This window comes from Vulpes lagopus, chromosome 10 (assembly GCF_018345385.1).
Source record: "Vulpes lagopus strain Blue_001 chromosome 10, ASM1834538v1, whole genome shotgun sequence".
In the NCBI taxonomy this organism is placed as follows: Eukaryota; Metazoa; Chordata; class Mammalia; order Carnivora; family Canidae; genus Vulpes; species Vulpes lagopus.
Genome location: NC_054833.1, coordinates 98354981 through 98374278, shown reverse-complemented (window position 1 = coordinate 98374278; position 19298 = coordinate 98354981). Strand labels below are relative to the sequence as shown.

The following is a 19298-nucleotide window of genomic DNA, read 5'->3' as shown; positions in this document are numbered from 1 at the left end:
CCAATGTTGTTAGAGAAGTTAATTTTTACCAGTTTCAATAAAAAGTAATGTCCCATCCATGGAAAGTGGATTGGATTGTTACAGGCTCAGCTAACTGTTCTCAGCGGATACACAGATGCCAGAACCCAGGAGAGGACAGTTGTCCATTAGTGCTCCAAACACCTCTCAGTTCCTTTATCATTCCTTGTGATTGCATCATGTGCATATGTCCCCTCTGTGACACAGCTGATGGTGTAAATCTGGCTTTGTGGTGGGGTTTGAGTAATAGTGTTTCTCCCACTTGACCATAAGCATGGGGGTGGGAGTCCCCAGTGCCTAGCACAGAGGCAGAGCACAGTCCAAGGAAATATTGTGCAAGAAATAAAGGACAGTTTGCGTGGCTCTTGGCTAAGAGGTTACAGGAGCAGGAGAGACAAAGCACCGGGCAGGGAGGTGGCTGGCTGTTCTGGGCAAAACTTAAGGAGTAGAGGTTGCAACAGGAGGGATTTAGGTTAGTGCTCAGGAAGAAAGCTGCTTTGTAAACATTCTCTTAAATTCAGGGCTGCCTAAAGCGTTACAGTGGGTACCATGGAAAACAGCCAGCAATTATATCAGCCTCTGCAAACACAATAATCTGCTCCACTCCAATCCCAATTTTTATTTTCCATAGGTTTTAAAGAAAAGGTTTAGCAGATAAACTTTATGGCAAAAGATTATGAGGAGGGTTTTGGCTAGGCTTTTTAAGCTAGGGGGATTTAAGGAAGGAGACAGTGCTATCTTTCTGGGACCAAGAGAGTCTCTGGGGATGGGTGGAGCTGGAAAGGCTCCCACCAGCTGGGTAATACTGGGTATAGAAGTTCAAACACATCTCCTTTCAGTCATCAGAAAAGAAACACCCCTTAGGCTCCTTCTGTGTTAGGGAAAGAGGTAAGCATGCCCAGGTCCCTCTCCCTCTGGAAAGGGAAGAGGGAAGGCTAGTTGGGGCCTTTCTGCTGAGTCTATTAGGCAACAGCAGACTGAGTACAGACATGCTTCCCTCTGGTGCCAGACGCAGAACAAGGGCTAGGGTGGTAGGTAGCCGTCTGCCAGGTAGAAACCAGACTTGCCAGCAGACGCTCCTCCACCGGTCAATCCTGCTCCTAGCTGGGGGGCCACTTCCAGGCAGTTTCCAACAGAAAAGTAGAAGAGATTTCATTTCACTTCTTTCTGTTTTCTTTTCTTTCTTTCTTTCTTTTTTCTTTCTTTCTTTCTTTCTTCCTCTCTTTTTCCTTCCTTCCTTTTAAAATTCCTGACCTTTACAATTTGTTGTTTTATTTTTTACTTTTTTAGAGATTTACTTATTTAATTTACAGAGAGAGAGAGAGAGAGAGAGAGAGAGAGAGAGAGAGAACATATGAGCTGGGTTAGGGGCAGGGGGAAAGAATCCCAAGCAGATTTCCCACCCAGAGTGGAGCCCTATGTAGGGCTCAATTCCACGACTCTGAGATCATGACATGAGAAGAAATCAAGAGTCTGATGCTCACCCAACTGAGCCACCCAGGCACCTCATTTTTGTTGTTGTTTTAAATTCATAACTTAATCACAGTCATTCTTGGAAAGCAGAGAAGCTAGCTTCAAAGCAAGGGGGAAGAGGGGAAATCTTCGTTCAGTCTTGGGTCTGCTACTGCATTACTATGTGCCCTTGGGCAGATGCACTGCTTCTCTGGGTCTCAATGTCCTCATCTGTAAATAGAGGTAATTTTGCATGCGATACTGATCACCACAAAGGTGAAGCCATAGCAAGATGAATTGAAAGTGCCTTGAAATAAAAAAAAAAAAGTTTGTAGGAAAAATAAACACATTTTTTACATATACTCAACTAGATAGTTGTCCACGAAATTTGAAAATAGTGGTGCTCAGCATGCACTTGAGTTTATGTAGGTCTGCAGCCCTTTCTCAGAGCAGTGCTTTTACAGGCTTGCTTTCCTGGGCAGACAACTGGCTTTGATGTGTGACGGGCCGGCCACAGTTATAAGCTGTGTAGCCTTGATCAAGTCAGTTTTCCTCTCTCTGAGCTGAAGTTCCTAAACCACTGAAAGAAAAGCTGCCTAGGTGAATGTGAATTGCAGCATGAAGATAAGACATTCTCTAAAAGAGAGAGGACAAATGTCTTCTCTACTGGATTCGTGAATTCTTGAGGAAGATCCATATAGCACACAAGTACTAAAATCAGGGCCAGGCCTAGGTTGAGGACCTGCTCACTGGGAGCCCTGCTAGCTGTCCATGGGACTCTACTGAGACACATGCCCAGCGGGGGGACCTAAGCACCTCCACATGGGCTGTCCTAGAGCTGTGCACCAACACCAGGAAGTAGGTGGGACCTAGGTTTCTGGAGTCAGAGACAATTCTGCTTCTGCCTGGCAACCCGGAGCAGTGTTTCACCCGTCTTGCCTCAGTTTACCGGTCTTACCAAGCTTTAAATACGATGAAGCATGGTAATTGCTCAGCACAGCCTCTGGTACAGCAAATGATAGTTCATTATTATTTTATTAAGGACATTATTATGAATCCAAAGCACCCAGAGCTGCCTACATCTCAGTTCTCTTTTCCTCCTGGAGAATTTTCATGTTCCCACTGGAGGCCCAGCTTTGCAGCAGGGGAACTCTTCAAGGCCAAAGGCTCCAGGTCCCGAGCGAGTGTGTATGCAGGGGAGGGGGATTCAACTTCGGGAGGTGCCCCGGAAAGAGCCAGTTAGACACGGGGAAGGAGGGAGGCAAGAGAAGCAGCAGCAGCACTCGCGCAAGTTCACCGAGTTGATAAAGTTATTAAAACATAAAACACACACGTACACCAGGCCGGAAAAAAAAATGCATAAAATCAAACAACCCGCGCGTCCAGCCCTTTAGCTCCAGGCTGTGCAAAGCCAGGAGGGCGAGGAATCCCGGAGAGGAGGAACGAGTCTGACAGGTGAGCCACCCCAGAGCCCCAACCTCCCCGGGCGAGGCGCAGGGAGGCGTCCGCCCCGCCCCGGCTGCGCCCCACCTCGTCCCCGACCCTCCTTAAAAAAAAAAAAAAAAAAAAAAGGAAAGGAAAGGGAATAAAGAAGAAGAAAAAAGAAAGTAGAAGGAAGAAAAAGAAGAAAGAAAAAAGAAAAAAAGGAAAAGAAAAAAGGAAAAGGAAAAGAAAAAGACAAAGAAAAAAAGAAAAAGAAAGAAAAAAGAAAAAGAAGAAGAAAAAAGAAGAAAAAGAAAAAGAAAGAAGAAGAAGAAGAAAAAGAAAAAGAAGAAGAAGAAAAAGAAAAAGAAAAAGAAAAAGAAAAAGAAAAAGAAAAAGAAAAAGAAAAAGAAAAAGAAAAAAGAAAAAGAAAAAAAAGAAAAAGGAGCCCCGGCGGGGCAGAGGGGGAGGAGCGCGTCCCGCGGAGGAGCCCCCCCCCCGCTCCTCGCGCGCCATTGGTCCATCCGCGTAGCAACAGCCGCGGGCGGACCAATAGGGGCCGCGCAGCCCCGCCCCGCTCCCGCCGCTCGGCTGCCAAAAAGTGGCCTGCGCCTGCCAAGGGAACGGAGCCGGGGACTCTGCAAACTTGAGCGCGGGCTCCGCATTCTTTCTCTCCGCCCCCCTCCCCCCGGGGCAGCTTCTCCCCGCAGACGCTGGCCTCAGCCCCCTCTCCCGAAGGCCGGCTCCGGCTCCTCCTACGTACGGAGGGACCCTCCTTAGAGGGAAAAGAGCACAGACTCCAGGTCCCATTCGGCCCGCATCTCCCGCGACCCCTTGCAAACCTTAAGCACAGCAGCTCGGCTCCTAGCAGACAGCGTGTTTCACGGGGACAGATCTGCAAGATGTGTGCCCAAGGAGGGGCGGTTGGAACGCCTGTGCTGTGCCAGGGTTTTACCCTTGGGGAGAGGGGGGACTGGCCTGATGCAGTCAGTCCTCCTTGCAGTTCCCGGAAATGGGTCTCCCTTTTTCTTTTTACCTTTTTACTAGAGAAGTTGAGGTTCAACATGACAAACGGAAGGGTCCCTGGAGACTCTCAGTACGTGGTCTAGAAGATTCAAATCCAGGCTGGTCTGGTTCCAAAGAGCACCCCGCTTCCAGGCTATCACACGCCTCCCCACGCACATTTCGCTGTGACGGATCCTACAGAAACGGAGCAGGTTCCAAGGGGCTGATCCAGACTCACTGTTTGTGACCGAGCCAGGGCCAGCTTGACAGGGGTGTGACCTACACAGTTGCAAGGCGCCTTGCACTTAGAAGTTCTCGCACCCGGTTTCATGCTCTCCTGTGGCTGTTTTGATATTCTTAATAAGTTTTGAAAAAAGAATCTTGTTTTCATTCATTTTTGCACTGGGCCTGCAAATTACGTAGCCAGCCCTGAATCCAGGTCTAAGAGGCTTCTGGGCAATTCTGTGAAGGCAGCTTATTTAAATGTCCCAGACGAATGGCACATTAGGGGGATTTAGACTTCAAGTATAGGAAGAAGCTTGTAAGTCTCCCTCTCCCTCTCCCCCCCCCCACACACATACACACACACACACACACACACATACACACACACACACACACACACACTTAGACTTCTGCACACACCCTGCGGATTAGTCAGTTTTATTACACTGTAACTGTAATTTGAATCCCTGGTCTATTAAATGGGAGTGTATATATTTATGGCTGTGTTTATGTGTGTGCGTGCGCCTGCGCGTGCTGGCCGGGCCAGGGAGTAGGGGATTGGGGAATTTACGACACACAGACACAGCCCTGATTATTGACTCTATTCTTTCCCTTTGGAGACATTACAGGGGATTTGAACCAGGCTCTGCTTTTATGAAATACATACTTGGGAGGTTTTCGAGTGGCCGTAAACGCTGGTCTGTGTGAGAGTGAGGTTGGTGTGATGCCAGGTCCTCTGGGAGGGGACAAGCTTTGAATACACTCTCCACTGGGCCTGACACAAAAACCGTATACTCTTGCATCTGTTTCACCCCCAAATCAGAGTCTTCTTTCCTGTCAAAGAGAGGCCTGGTTTTCATTCTCTGGATTGTGCTGATTTTACTCTCAGAGTTAAGAGATTATCCATGAATCACCAATGGTGTGAAAGTCTGGAATAAATGAGAAGAAAGTCTGCATGTGTCCCTGACACTTAGCTTGCCAACCAAAATGTAAATCATGCGCTGTAGGGGATGTAAGGAGTTCTGAGACAGCCGGTAACCTGGAGTACTTTGTTTTTAAGGAAACTGAGGCCCAAGAGAACCAAGACAGTTTTCTTTAGGTTAAGCAGCTGGGTGGCAGTGATATTTGGGTTAGAATCTACTTCTCCTGGCTTCCATTCCAGGCCTCTTTCTTGCTTTCATTTTTGTATGAAGCATTATATAATCAGTTTACGTGGGGAGAGGTTGTTGATTTAATGAATAGCTATATAGGGCCCAAGCGGTCACTAACAAATACCAAGCATTAGCCCCAGCTTTGCCTATAGGGTCTCATCTAATGTAATCTTCAGGACAACAGTGAAAGAATACAGGGAATGTTATTTTCATTTAACAGATGGGAAAAGTGAGACCCAGAATGAGACCCAGTTATACCCCTCGGTATAACTTGCCGAGGGTCCCCCAGCTCGTAAATGGATTAGCCAAGATATGAATTCAGTTCTTCTTAATCCCTGAATAGAAGAATTAAATAATTCAAATCATTATGGTCCGATGGTGGCTCATTTTAATGACAGTATGAACCAAAGAAATGAGTCTATACCTTCCAAACAGAAGTTGTCTGTTGTGGTCATTATTCAACTACTTTGGATTATTAATTATTCTTAATTCAGTTTTGTCTCAATTTTTAGTGAGCTTTCTGGTGATGATGTGCCACCCCACTTTGAAGCTACAGACCAACCTGAATCTCGTTTGATGATGCCTGAAAAAATCTCAGTCCAGCCAAAACACAAGTCTAATGATTTGTTTGGTGTTTCAGAGAACAAATTTATTAGCACATGGACTCTCACTGATTCAAGCATTTGGTTCTAGGTGAAACCAGCAAATATTGGACAGCCATGATAATGACCAATACTTCCTCTAGGCTTCTGCTCACCAAGCAAAAGTGACTCAGTGGGATGCAAAATGTACAACTATAAAAACAACACATGTGCAAACTGGTAGTACTGTAGGGCCCCCCAAAAGATATGTCTAAATCCTACCCCCCAGAACCTGTGAAGGGGACTTTATCTGGAAAAAGGGTCTTTGCTGATGTAAATGAGTTAAAGACCTCAAGATGAGATGATCCTGGATTTAGGGTGGCCCCTAAGTCCAATGACGGGTATCCTTATTAGAAGAGAGGATGCGGAGACAGAGTGAAGCAGGTGGTGTGAAGATAGAGGCATAGACTGGTGGTGTATCCACAAGCCAAGGAACACCAAGGACTGTTGCCTACATCAGATGCTAGGAGAGAGGCATGGAGTTGAAGCTCCCTCCAGATCCTCTGAAAGTAACCAACCCTGCTCACACCTCAGTTTGGGGTTGCTTTTCTCCAGAAATGTGAAAGAATAAATTTCTGCTGTTTGAGGCCAACTAGTTTGTGGCAATCTATCCTGGCCCTAAAAAGCTAATGCAAGTACTGTATTATTTTACCATACTTTAAAAAGTAAAGGAACACAAGCATTAAAAGAGCTTTAGAAGAATTCCAAGCTGAAATTATCTGTCTAGAAACGTATTAGAATATCAAAAATGAGATTTGTATGTCTGTATGTCAACAAATAGCTGATGAGGTCTATCAATCAATACCTGTGTATATAACTCAGAAAGACTCCACTTACTTTGATCAGCTTTTGAATGGCTGACGGGATACTGAAGCAACTTGTTGATCTGGTCTATATCCTGCATGTGTCTAGGAGAGAAGAGGGTATTAGCTGGAAGCTTAAAATATTTGTGTAAAGAGGGAGGGGTCCCATTTCCCCTTTGGGCATAGAAAGCTAGAGCCTCGCTCCTACTCTAACAAGACAAAAAATCCAAAAGAAGAGACTTTCCTTGAATCCATGAGAGAGTTGAGGTTACAGGGCAATTTCCAAGTAAAGATAGGCCTCTCCAAGCCACGTTGGGATAGAAGCACAAGTTTTCCACATGACAGGCCATGGGAAGAAGCAATAGGAAGGGCATCATAAAGTGTTCGATGGCTCACTGAAGATTATGTGTAGGCTAGCATGAGGGTGTGGGACCATAGACAGAGGGGCAGCAGACCTAATGGGAACTCTCATATACTTGCAGCATTTTCAATATAGACATCCACCAGATGCTCACAGGTAAGACTGAGGGCAAAACACTAGACCAGAGTGGGCCTCCCTCAGTGGTGCAGGCCTGGATGGGGTGGGGGTGGGGGGGAAGGCAGGAAGCCCCTCAGGACAGTGAAGCTGCATCCTTAAGCTGCTTGGAGAAGGTATCCGTAGCATCCAGAGCACAGGTGAAGACCCATTAAGGCTGGGGAAAGGTAAAGATAATAATCCCTCTATATCTGAGCAGTGAAAGAGTGCTGGCATCCACACCCTATACCAACAGGGCATAATAGTGCTCTACTGCTGGGGGAGGAAAGTTTGCTGCCCACCACACACACAAGGCAGAGTTTGGCTGTCATGGCTAAGGGAAGTGGGGACATCCAGGAAACCCACTCTTGAGGCCCAGGCACACAGGCTTACCTTAGAAAAAAAATGGAAGTTTATTTTTATAAGGTTCTTTTACTCCACAATGTAGGGTGAAAATGTGATTTGTAGGTTGACTGTAAAAATTTAAAGATGCAAGTAGTAACCCCAAGGGTGGCTACGAAAAATAGCTAAAGAAATGGATATAAATAAGGAGTTAATAGTGAGGACAGTCTTTTCAACAAATGATGCTGGAAAATAATTGGGCATCCCTATGTTAAATAAATGAACATTTGTCCATACCTTACAGCACATACAGAAATTAACTCAAAATGGATTACGGACCTCAATGTTAACCATATGAAGAAAAGATGGGTTAGGCAGAGATTTCTTTGATACAACACAAGTACAATCCATTTTATAAATTGGACCTCATCAAAATTAGAAATTTCTTCGCCTCAGAAGATGCTGTTAAAATGCACCAGCCAGCCACAAGGTGTGAGAAATATTTGCAAAATAAATATCTGAGGAAGGATTTCTATCGAGAATCTATAAAGAACCCTCAAAACTCAATAATAAGAAAACAACCTTATTTTAAAAATGGGCAAAATATTTGAATAGGCACTCCACCAGGAAAGACAGAGATGATAAATAAGTACATGAAAAGATGCTTAACATCATTAGTCATTAGGACAATCCAAGTTACAACCGTGATGAGACACCACTGCCTAACTATTAGAATGGATGGAATTAATTTTTAAAAATCAAATTGGCAATACCAAGTGCTGCCAAGACTGGGAACAACAGAAACCTTCATACGTTGCTAGTGGGAATGCAAAATGATGCAGCCACTTTGGAAAGGAGTTGGCATTTTCTTATAAGTTTAAACATATACTTACATATGACCCAGTAATTCCATCCCTCAGTATTTACCCAAGAGGAATGAACGTATTTATACAAGAGCCTGAATACAAATGTTTATAGTGGATTTACTCATAATCGCCAAAAAACAACACACAAATGTCATTCAACTGCTGGAAGAGTAAACAAATTGTGGTACATCCATAATGACAAAATACAACTCAGCAGCAGAAAGAAATGCACTTGTGACACGTGCACTGATATGAATGAATCTCAACTGCATTGTTAAGTGGAAGAAGCTAGACTCAACGGTGAAGATACTGTATGATTCCAATTATATGATATTCTGGAAAGGAAAAATAATAATAAAGCAACTATAGGAACAGAAAAACGTATCATTGTATACCAAAAGCTAAGGATAGGAAGAAAGCATAAGAGAACTGTTCTGAGGGATGGAAATAGCCTCTATTTTGAGTATAATAGTAGCTGCATGACTGTACATATTTATTTGAATTCATATAAGGAACACAAAAGGTTAACTTTATTGTTTATAAATTATAGCTCAATAAACCAGACTAGAAAAAAAAACCCTTAGTGATGATGAGAAAAAAGGAGCTTGAGATATACAAGGAAACACTGTTTATCTGGCTCTGGGAAGAGAGGTGAATGTGTCTCATCGCAATTATTTCTGAATTGGTGAGCTCTGGTGAAGGTCACTGATTTTTAGACATGTGCATACATTTTCCCTCAAAGTTTTTGAGACTCAGATCCTAGGTTCCTGATGTAGGGTGGGAATATTTCCCAGTGGAAGTGCAGGCATGAGAGCTTTATTCAACATGATCATCACTACCATCCACATCCTCCTTAAATAAGCCCTGTAAGTTATTCCTTGGGACCACAAAGCTCCACAGAGCACAGTGTGAAAGTGCCAGGCCTAGCTGGGACTCTCCCAAAGTATGGTCTGCAGGATACCAGGCCCTCAGAGTGCTACACGGATGAGAGGGCTCTGCAGTGCTAACCAACACATGGCAACTCTACCTGCATCATATCCCTGGCTTGGAGATCCACGATGCACACCAGCATCTGAATGCTCTGAAAAGGACTGCAGGGAAGGACTCTGCTTCTGCTTCCTTTAATCTATTGTTCCTCTCACTTATTTGACTTTGTTACATAAAATCTATTACACTGCATCGTTAACCTCTGGGGAAACTGCTTATGTCTCACTTGTAGTAGGAAATAGAGTAGCATCTCTGGAGCATCTGCAGCAAACTCAGGCCTGCTTTAGCTACTTTCTATTTATTATCCTATTCCCTCTTTTCCATAATGAGATGGGGAGGACACAACTATTTTTAGAAGAAGAAATTGAGACTTGGAGACACTAAGCAATGTGTTCAAGTCTACACAGCTAATGGGTTGTCTGTTTCCAATATCTGAGCTTCGTGGATGATTAAATAGGACTGAGAGTGGCTCAGGTGAGTACAGGGGATTTCTGGAACATGCACTTCTTCCTGCATTTTCAAATTAGACTCTGCTACGGGTGGATCTCACTTATCATGCAATTGGTGTCTTAGGCATCTTTTGGTTGCAGAAAGAAAAATCCACCTTATCTAGAAAATATAAAGAAATATATGAAGACACACAGAACATTCAAAAAAAAATTGAGGAGCATTTCATGAACCTATGAGTGGAGCAGGTGCCTGGGCCTCATGAGGATCAGGAACCAGTAATGGAAAGAAAGCTTTCAGGATCTAAGGAGATCTCTCTCTCTCTCTCTCTCTCTCTCTCTCTCCCTCCCTCCCTCCCTCTCTCTCTCCCCCTCCCCTCTCACCTTCCCCTTCCCTATTTCTTCTGATGGCATCTTCTCTTTCCTCAGTAGGTCTGCACCAGGTTTTCTTCCCTTCTTCTCCCGGCATCACCATGCACTGGGATAAACATAGGCAATCCCAAATCTACTTTACGTGTTCTTACAAAGGATACCACCTGCTACCAAGTGACTCCCCTTCCAACATCCCAGGTGGGAGAATGTGACTGGTCTGGTGAGATTAGGTGTCTGCCACTGTGCACAGGCGAGTGAGTTTCAACTGACTGGTCTTACAAGAAATTGACCTGCCTTTCAGAAACAGTGCTTGATCCAGCCCCTAGACTATAGCCCCTTACTTCCAAAATCTCTCTGTGATGGCGAAGATCACCTAGAGCACTTGCATCCATTCCCCAAGGCCCCAAAGCAGACCTGCTGAATTACAATCTCGACAGCGGTACTCAAACCTGACTGCACACAGGAATCACCCAGGGAGCTTTAAAGCAACTGATGCCTGGATCCCATACCCCAAGCTTCTGATAGAATTGGTCTGGAGACAGCTTGGTCATCAGCAGTTTTAAGAGCTCCCCAGCTGAATCTAATGTGCAACCGAGGTTGAGCTCCACAGGAAGGACCCGGGAGGCTGTGTGCTTAGTAAGCATCCCAGGTGATTCTTATGCTCAGAGGAGTCTCAAAACTGTAGGGGTAAGGGAGCCAGCACTCTGACAGGTTCTTTAAGAAGAGGATGTGGAAAGACGCCAGTGTTAGCCTAGAGGTTGCCTAAAACCAGGCTCACCTGTGTCATTTGGGTATTTTCTAGGAAATGGAATTCTGAGTGGAGGGATGAAGAGAGAAAGAAATAGCTGGAACCCAGAAGCTTGGAACCACTGGCCGCTAATTCTATCATTCCCTTATACAATCGTTCCTTTATCCTTTTGCACACTTACTGGTCATCTATTACATGGCAGGAGCCACATTAGTAAAGAGACTGGGAACCCCAGGATGAATAATAATATAGACACACTGGGATCTTGTAATATTTAAAATGCCTTTGGCAAGCTTAAATGACTGGGGGCGGGGGGAGGGAATCTGGACTGAACTGAAATAAAATAAACAACATAGTATATTTGCATCCTGGCCCTTTTCATCTTACTTATTCTTTCTCAAGAGAAGGCTCACATATAATGGTAGCAACATTCACTGAAATCCTGATTTAGAAACGTTTCGCTACACTTGTCAACCAACTGCATGCTATTTTTAGCATCCTACAAGAATTAAAACAAACAAACAAACAAGCAAAATCTCGGCACAATGGGGCAATCTTCCCCGAGGGAAAATTATAGCTTTCTGACCAAATTGTATGGATGGATTTCTAACTGTCCATTGGCTGCAGGAACACGCACGTTCCAAAGTCACCTCTGGGAAGGAGAAGTTTGCTGGATTGGGTGTTCCATCCCAGCTGCAGGGAAGAGCGGCTCCTTCCTCTTGCTTTCCTTCCTCCCTTCAGCCCCACCTTCCTCTGTCCACGGAAGGTGCAGCATTCATACCCCGCTCCTCCACCCTCCTAGTCCTTCTAGACCCTTCTCCTTGGTCCTTATGGAGACTTGTGTAACCCAGTGGGGCAGCCTTCCTGTCTTCTTCTTCGGGAGACTGGAAGCTTCCTGAAGCACACGGTCATGTTCAACCTCAGCGTGTCCAGTTTCTGATCCTTTCTGACGGCAAATATAAAATCTAAGAAGCACTTTTCCAAATCAAGATATTCTTTGCCAGATAATTCCTGAGCTCTTGGTTTCAACTCAGATGCATGCGATTTAATTTTCTCCCTTGACGTCACCCAAGTCCAGACCTTAACAATTTCACAGGCCGCTAAACTCTGTTCCACCAGAGGCGCGTTGCCGGCCCGGGGCTGTGCAGCATCCAGAGCACTGGGGAGGCTCACACTGGGCTGGCTTGAGCTCCAGGCGTCCTGCCAGGTTTCCCTCCTCTCTTTCAACCTCCTACTGCCCAGTGAGCGGCTATCCTGCCCCATTGTATAGATGCTGAAATGGAATCCTCAGGAATTCTAATCTCAGGGTTCGGGGAGGAGCCTTGGATGACAGGAGGCCTCTAGCCTAAGTAAGCAGTTTTGCTGGTGTTCATAAGAGGATTGTTGGGGCTTCCCCTTCACGTGTGTGTGTCTTGGTGGGGAGGGTACAAACCAAACCAAAGCTGCCATCAGACCCCTTCCACCTCTGCTGTCTGGAATGGCCTGGCGTGGGGCACATGAAAGGCTTGTTTCACAGCAGAGCTTCACCTTTCCTTTTTCCTAAGTATCTCGTAGGGACAGATACTCCTGCTCTGTGTCTTGGAAGGAGACCCAAGTGTGACAAGACTGACGGCTGCAGGACATGGCTAGTTGTGCAGAGCTGGAGGATGCTGATCATCCCCAGCAAACTTGGGCATTTTTGCAATACCCTGTTCACAGGGGCCTGTGCACTGTTTGGGGGTGTCTCACTCAGCAAGCTTTGTCCCGGTTCCCAAAAGGATGTTCTGTTTCTAGGAAGAAACTAAAACAGGTCATTCAGACGCAGAGGGAGAGGGTTGCTACTATCTTTGTTGGAGGGAGCATTTTAACCCCAGGAGTGGTGTTTTATTGCGTGTGTGTGGGGACAGGGAGGTGTGAAAACCCAACAGCACCATATTCAAACATATCACAAGAAATTGTCTCATTCCTCACAGTCCCTCCTCCCCTTCTCAGAAAAACAGTTGTTCCAGCACTTTCTTTAAAAGGAAACCATCTTCTTTTTAGGGAGGTAGCATATGTATGATTTATAAAATTTCCACTAACGTGTGTATTCTAAAATTCCTCTCGAGTGCTGATTTTATAGATGTATATTTATATATTTTTTATATATTTATATTTATGTGTGTTCACACACATATATGGATATATATCCATATATATGACAACATTCATATGTATATACACATACATATGTCAGTGTGTGTGTGTGTGTGTGTGTGTGTGTGTATGATTGAAGGAATTCAGTCTTTGCTTTTTTCTTCATACCTGGAATTAGGCAAGAGGAGTTATTATTTGCAAAATAATATTAATAATAAGAAACTGAAGCTTTGCGCCTTGTGATCCTTGTGAATGTCTTACATGGTCCCCTCCCCTCCTTCCCTCTCTTCCTCCTTTGTGGCTCCCCAAGCAGCGCCCCCATGGTCTGTTCCAGCCCTTTCCTGCCTCACTCTGCCCACACCAACTTGGGCTCGAAGAGCCAATTTCTCTCCTTGCCTTTACTCCAACACCGTAAACTTAAAACAAAACACATGGCCCAGGTCAGGGTGCTGTCTTCAGTTCCTGTTGCTCTCTTCTGATACTTTCTTGTTGGCTTTGGATTCTGTCCCCCCAAAACCCCAAGAGCACACTTTCTAGGTATGAAGCAAAATAATTTTTATAATTTTTTTTAATTCCTCCACTCAGCAGAATCTTGCTGAGTATGTGGGATACACCAACTCAGTGGTGCAAGATTTGATTGGAAGCAGCTGACAAGCCCCAGCCATCTGGTAAGTGCACTCACCAAAGAGGTTGTCCCTTGTGGTTGCTTAACAAAAACATTTGTAGTCTCTGGGTCACCACTGCTTCTCCTTTGTTCTCCCAAATGCTGAACTGAGGCTTGCTGTTTCCCCATCTGCCTGGGATGAGGCATCTGAAGAAGGGCTGTGGGCTCCTGGGAAGGGCCCCAAATGGGAACACAGCCCTTCTAGACCCTTCCCCTTGATCCTTGTGGGGATTTATGTTTCCCTCCTGCCCTTCTCTGCTTAGTCCCTTATATGAAGATCAAGACTTTGGTGTTACCTAGTCATGGGACAGCCTCCCTGTCTCTTCCAGGAGACTGGAAGCTTCCTGAAGTCACCACTTTCTCTAAACATAGAGCCTGGCACAGAATAACTACTTAATAACTATTGTTAAAATACTTCATAGATGAGAATGGCCTCTTTCCTCAGCCTCTTAACCGAGTGCTGGTGTCGAGAGGCATAGCAGAAGGACATACATTTGGAGAGAGGGTTGGTTCTTTTTCTTCCAAAAGAGCCTAGATTTGCTCTGGGGACCCTAAAGCTACAGATGTTCCCACTGCCCAAATGGGCTCCAGGAGGTAGGATGTGGACAGACCAGGAGAGTAAACATGCCGAGGACCATCAGCCTGAATGCTCATCTTCCTGTGTTTGTGTGACTGTGGTCCGCCTGGGTCTGGGCATGGTAATGAGAGCTTGTCACACGGTCAGCAAGGTGGGCCTGTATCTCTTATATGCATTTTAAACAGTGATTTTAAATTTGTTTTTATAAATCTTTACTAATAGACTTTAAGAACCATTTTAGAAATACAGAACAGTTGAGCAGATAGTAGAGAGTTTCCAAATGACTTTTCTCATGCCTCCTGCATGCAGGTTCCTTATTATTAACCTTGTACATCAGAATAATACACGTGTTACAATCAGTGAACTGATATCTGTGCATTATTACTAAGTAAAGCCTGTCATTTATTAATGATTCCTTGGGTTTTACCTAATCTTTTTCTGTTTCAGGTTTCTACCTTATAAGTAGGTATCATTCTCCTTGGGCTCTTGTTGGCTGTGACCGTTTCTCAGACTTTTCTTCGCTTTTGATGACCTGAACAGTTTTAAGAACTACTGGCCGGGTATTTTGTAGAATTCCCTCAGTTGGGACTAGTCTGATTTCTTTTTCCGTGATTCCACTGGGGTTATGGATTTGGGGGAGGCAGACCCAAGAGGTAAAGTGCCATTTTCAGAGCATCATATCACACCAGAGGCATGTGACTTATCACTGCTTCTGTTGCCTGTGATGTCCTGGCTGAAGTTGTGTTTGTCAGGTTTCTGCACTGCTCCGTTCCCCTGGTGGTTTACTTGTGCCCTATTTTCCGTACTGTACTCCTTGGAAGACAGTCCCTCTGCCATCGTATTCTTGTTCTCCAACGTGAGTGTGGTGAAGTCCTTTCTCGAGGGTGTGTACAGCAGCAATACTTTTGTGGTCCTAGGTGTGTACGTCTCCACACACAGAGAAAATATTCCCTATATAACTACTTTGATACTCTGTAAATTTTGTAAAACATAGAGAACTTTATGAGAAGGATTTTGAAGCGTGTGTGTTGGGAGGTCAGAATTTCATGCAAGGAAAACTTAATAGGTTTATTTCTGTAACATAAAAAGGGTAAATTCACCATATACAGGCCTCTTTCTTTCTTTCTTTTTCTTTCTTTCTTTCTTTTCTCCTCCTCCTCTTCCTCCTCCTCCTCCTCCACCTCCTCCTCCTCCTCCTTCTTCTTCTTCTTCTTCTTCTTCTTCTTCTTCTTCTTCTTCTTCTTCTCTTCCTCTTCCTCCTCCTCCTCCTCCTCCTTCACTTTAGAAAGAGTATTTAGGTGGCTAAATTGGCATGTGTCATATAACAATGACAATGCCCACTGGCATGTATCACTTGATACATGTAGGATCAGTGTATTCAGGAGGACCAGTCCCATACCAAGGGTTTTACCAACATTTTATTTGCTTTCAAATCAACCTTTGATAGAGCCATGTTGCCTTGGATAATTTACTTAACCTCTGTGTGCCTTCTTTTCCTCATCTATTGTATGGAGAAATACCTATGTCATCAAATAGTGGAAAAAATGAGATCATATGTGTGTGGGTCTCTACGAGCTTCATGACTTGCCCACAGTTACTCAGCTAATAAATGGCAGAGCCATGGCATGAATCCATGTGCAAATCGTGCCAAATTCATGTTTGTGACCACTAAACTATATGCTATATGTCTTTCCAGATAAGGTGTCATCTGGTTCAAATCACTCTGGAAGATGGGGGAGGAGGAAATGATGGGATGACCAGCCAGAGGTGCAGCTTCCCATCTTCTCCTGTGGCTAATTTGCAGGTAGGGTTTGTTAGAGCATTAGAAGCCTCTGCTGAATAGATTTTTCACACATTTTTTGTCCCATCCTTCCCAAAAGAACACTATAAAGCATTCCAAGACCCTGGCAATGAAGGTGCTTCATTTTCTTCCCTACTAAAGGCTGGATGAATGGAGCTATGTTAGAGGATACTCATCTCCTTCTTTTTTTGCTTGATGAGCTGCTGGTCAACCTACAAGGAGCCTACCATCCCTGCCCTTGTAGTGTGATTCTTTCACTGCTTTGCTTTTGGGAACTGCAACCACTGAGCATAAACCTCAGTAGATGTACTCTGAAATTAAAATTATCAATAAAAATTCCAAACTACCACCACCAATGCCTACTTTGTGGAGTTATCATGTTGAGTTATTTTGATTCCACCAAAATCCCTAGAGAGGGGGAATAAAGTCACTCTTTACCTTCTGCTACTCAAAAGTATGTCACAGATTGTTTGAAGCTAGAGAAAAAGGAAAGCTGAAAGGAGGGAAAATGCAAATGTTTAACTTTAGGGCTGAACAGAAAGAAGAGTGATTATTGCAGAAGACTCTGAGAACAAAATTTTGCCTCAAAACCCCCAAAGAGTAGGAGGGCTGACTCCTTTTGGAATGATGTCAAGGTGGCTTGAACTGTCAATATAAACTGGCTTTAACTGGCTTCCTGAGAAGCCTGGCAACCCAAGACCAGAACTGGTCATAGATCTGCATTCTGCGCAACCACAGGCAGGGAAATGAAGGCACAGACAATTGGAGCTTCATCAACAGGCAAAGCCAAGCCTTTTGTCTGTTGTATACTACAGTCAACAGAGAGTTACTGCTTAATTAACCCCCCTGAATGAATACCTGATAATTAATAAACCCATGGAGTTATACCCTAAGGCTTTAAGTTGAAGAAGGCTCCTCCCTTCAAGTGGAAAAGAGGGGGCGGGGAGAAAGAGAGAGAGAGAGAGAGAGAGAGAGAGAGAGAGAACACAACCATGCTGAACTAATGGGAAAAAACTCTGGTAGAAGGCAAAGCAATTAGGATTAGTGAATTCCATTTCATTTAAAGTTCCAAGATATAGAAGCCATTTATCTAACAAATTAATAATGGGAGTGACTTGCCTAATATAGTAACAAGTCCTTATATTTTATTAGTGTAAATCCAAACTGAGTAATTTAATGATAGACAAGCTTCCATATATATAATTTTTTTGTTACGCTTCTTAAAAAATGTCACTGCACCAAGAGAGTTTTAGATTTATGTGTCCCTTCTAAATCAGTGCCCACTTCAGTTTGGAATGATACATTTAATATTATGGCTCTGTAGAAAATCAATATTTTTTAGTGTTTTCTTTCATTTTAAAGAGCTTTATCATCTGGCTAATTGTGCCACCATAGAAAAGAGAGGGGCTGATAAGGTGGTTCATGTTTCATAGGTCTTGTTAAATTTGCCGTAGACTATAAATGGGGACTAACTGGGGGACTGTCAAATGGACCGAGACATGTTAACTTATGGCCACAGAACCAATTTTTCTGTTTAAATTGAGAAGAAATATGAGATACCTCCTGAAAAGTATTTATGGTAGTGATATCACGACAAAGATCCACTGTGCTGGTTTCTTATGGGGCCTCTGGGAGTTTTGTGTGGGGACGGGAGAATATGACCAGGACTTAAGAGTCTGTCCTGATACTGTCTCTGAGAAGGGAACTATCCACCCATTCAAGAGACATTTAGTGAGTCCCTGCTCTATGCTGGTGTAGGATACTAGTTCCTGCCATTTCCTCAAACCGACGGAGAAGCAACTAGAGTAGTCCTTACATGGGCCTTCATCCTTAGAATTCTCTCTCGCTTCCATTCTAGAGAAGAAGATGCACCAAAGTGGTGAGGAACAGAAGTGACTAGCTGAATTGACATGCGGTCTGAAAAAAGCAACAACTTTAGAGAAAAGCAGACTGGCACCCCAGTCACATCATTCGTGACCTTTTAGAGGTCTAAGACTCAGTTTCAATGACTGGCAAATGGGAATGCAAATACTCTTTATATAGGCTAGTTTTTGTGTTGTAGGTTAAACTTCTAGCATATGGTGAGCATCTAGGAATGCTAACAACTTCTTCCATTTTTCTGCCTGTATGCAAAGTCTCAGAGGGATCCCAGAACATCTAAATAATAATCATAATCATAGCCTAGAGAAACTCTAGACTAAACACCATGCCAGGAATCCTGCACAGATTTTTCTACAATATCCCCGTCAACTCTAAGAGAGCAGTATCAATTTAGACCATTTTAGAGATGCAGACGCTAGGTCTCTCTCTCGCTCTCTCTCTCTCTCTGATATGATCTATCAGTCTTGTTACTAATAATGATTGTATATTGAGTATTTGTGACCATATGCCAGGCACTTGACATTTTTATCTTGTTTCTGCCTCATTCATCCATTCAACAAACATATACTAAGTGCCAGGTATTCACAGTGGTTCAATCAGTATATACTGTTAAACAGGAGAGACATCAAAAACCCAGTCGGGAGATAGCACACAACAACCACGAAGAAGATACTGTTGTTATCTTTAGTTTATAGCTAAGGGAAAGGAGGAACTGAGATGTGGCTCATGATCAGCAAAGACTGGATTCAAATTCAGATATTTTTCACTTTTAACCTTGATACCATATTGCCTCAAGAAAATTGTGTGGACTCAGGTGAATTGAGACATGGGGGATGTGGTCGCTAAGATGAGTTATCCTTCTCCAAGACTGTGTGTACTTGGCATAGATGGTCAGTGTGACTACAGGTAATTTCTTAACATTTCAGATACAGCTACCAAGCCAGAGTACCCAGGTAAATCCCAGGCTCTGAGCCTTGGTTCCTCTGTTTGCCACTAATAACCATGCTACTTAGTAAAACACTGTCAGTCAAATGGGGAGAGAGCCACACTTGACTCAGGAGGAGCCTTGGAGAATAAAATGAAACTGTAATGAAAATGTGTTTTGAAAGCCAAAACACAAAACATCCATTTATGAAACTCTTAATTTTAACAAACAGTGGGAGAAATTTATTGTTTGGAATGAAATTGAAATATATTTCTTTATTCACTAGTTACTCTAACTTTGACACTCTCTCTTTTGATTTTGCCCAGTGACTACTGATGACAAA

General features: G+C 43.8%; 1 long non-coding RNA gene across 3 annotated transcripts in view; it reads left to right on the top strand.

Annotated features, from left to right (window-relative positions):
- Positions 1–2678: 2678 nt before the first annotated feature.
- The window catches only part of LOC121499335, a 46153-nt gene continuing 29533 nt past the window's right edge, over positions 2679–19298 (top strand). For 2 of the 3 annotated variants that reach the window (XR_005990096.1, XR_005990097.1), the window contains exons 1-2: positions 2679–2925; positions 16045–16152. This is a non-coding gene — a long non-coding RNA (uncharacterized LOC121499335). Of the gene's footprint in view, positions 2926–13691; positions 13776–16044; positions 16153–19298 lie in introns of those variants that run through there. The other variant, XR_005990098.1, reaches the window with a different exon arrangement.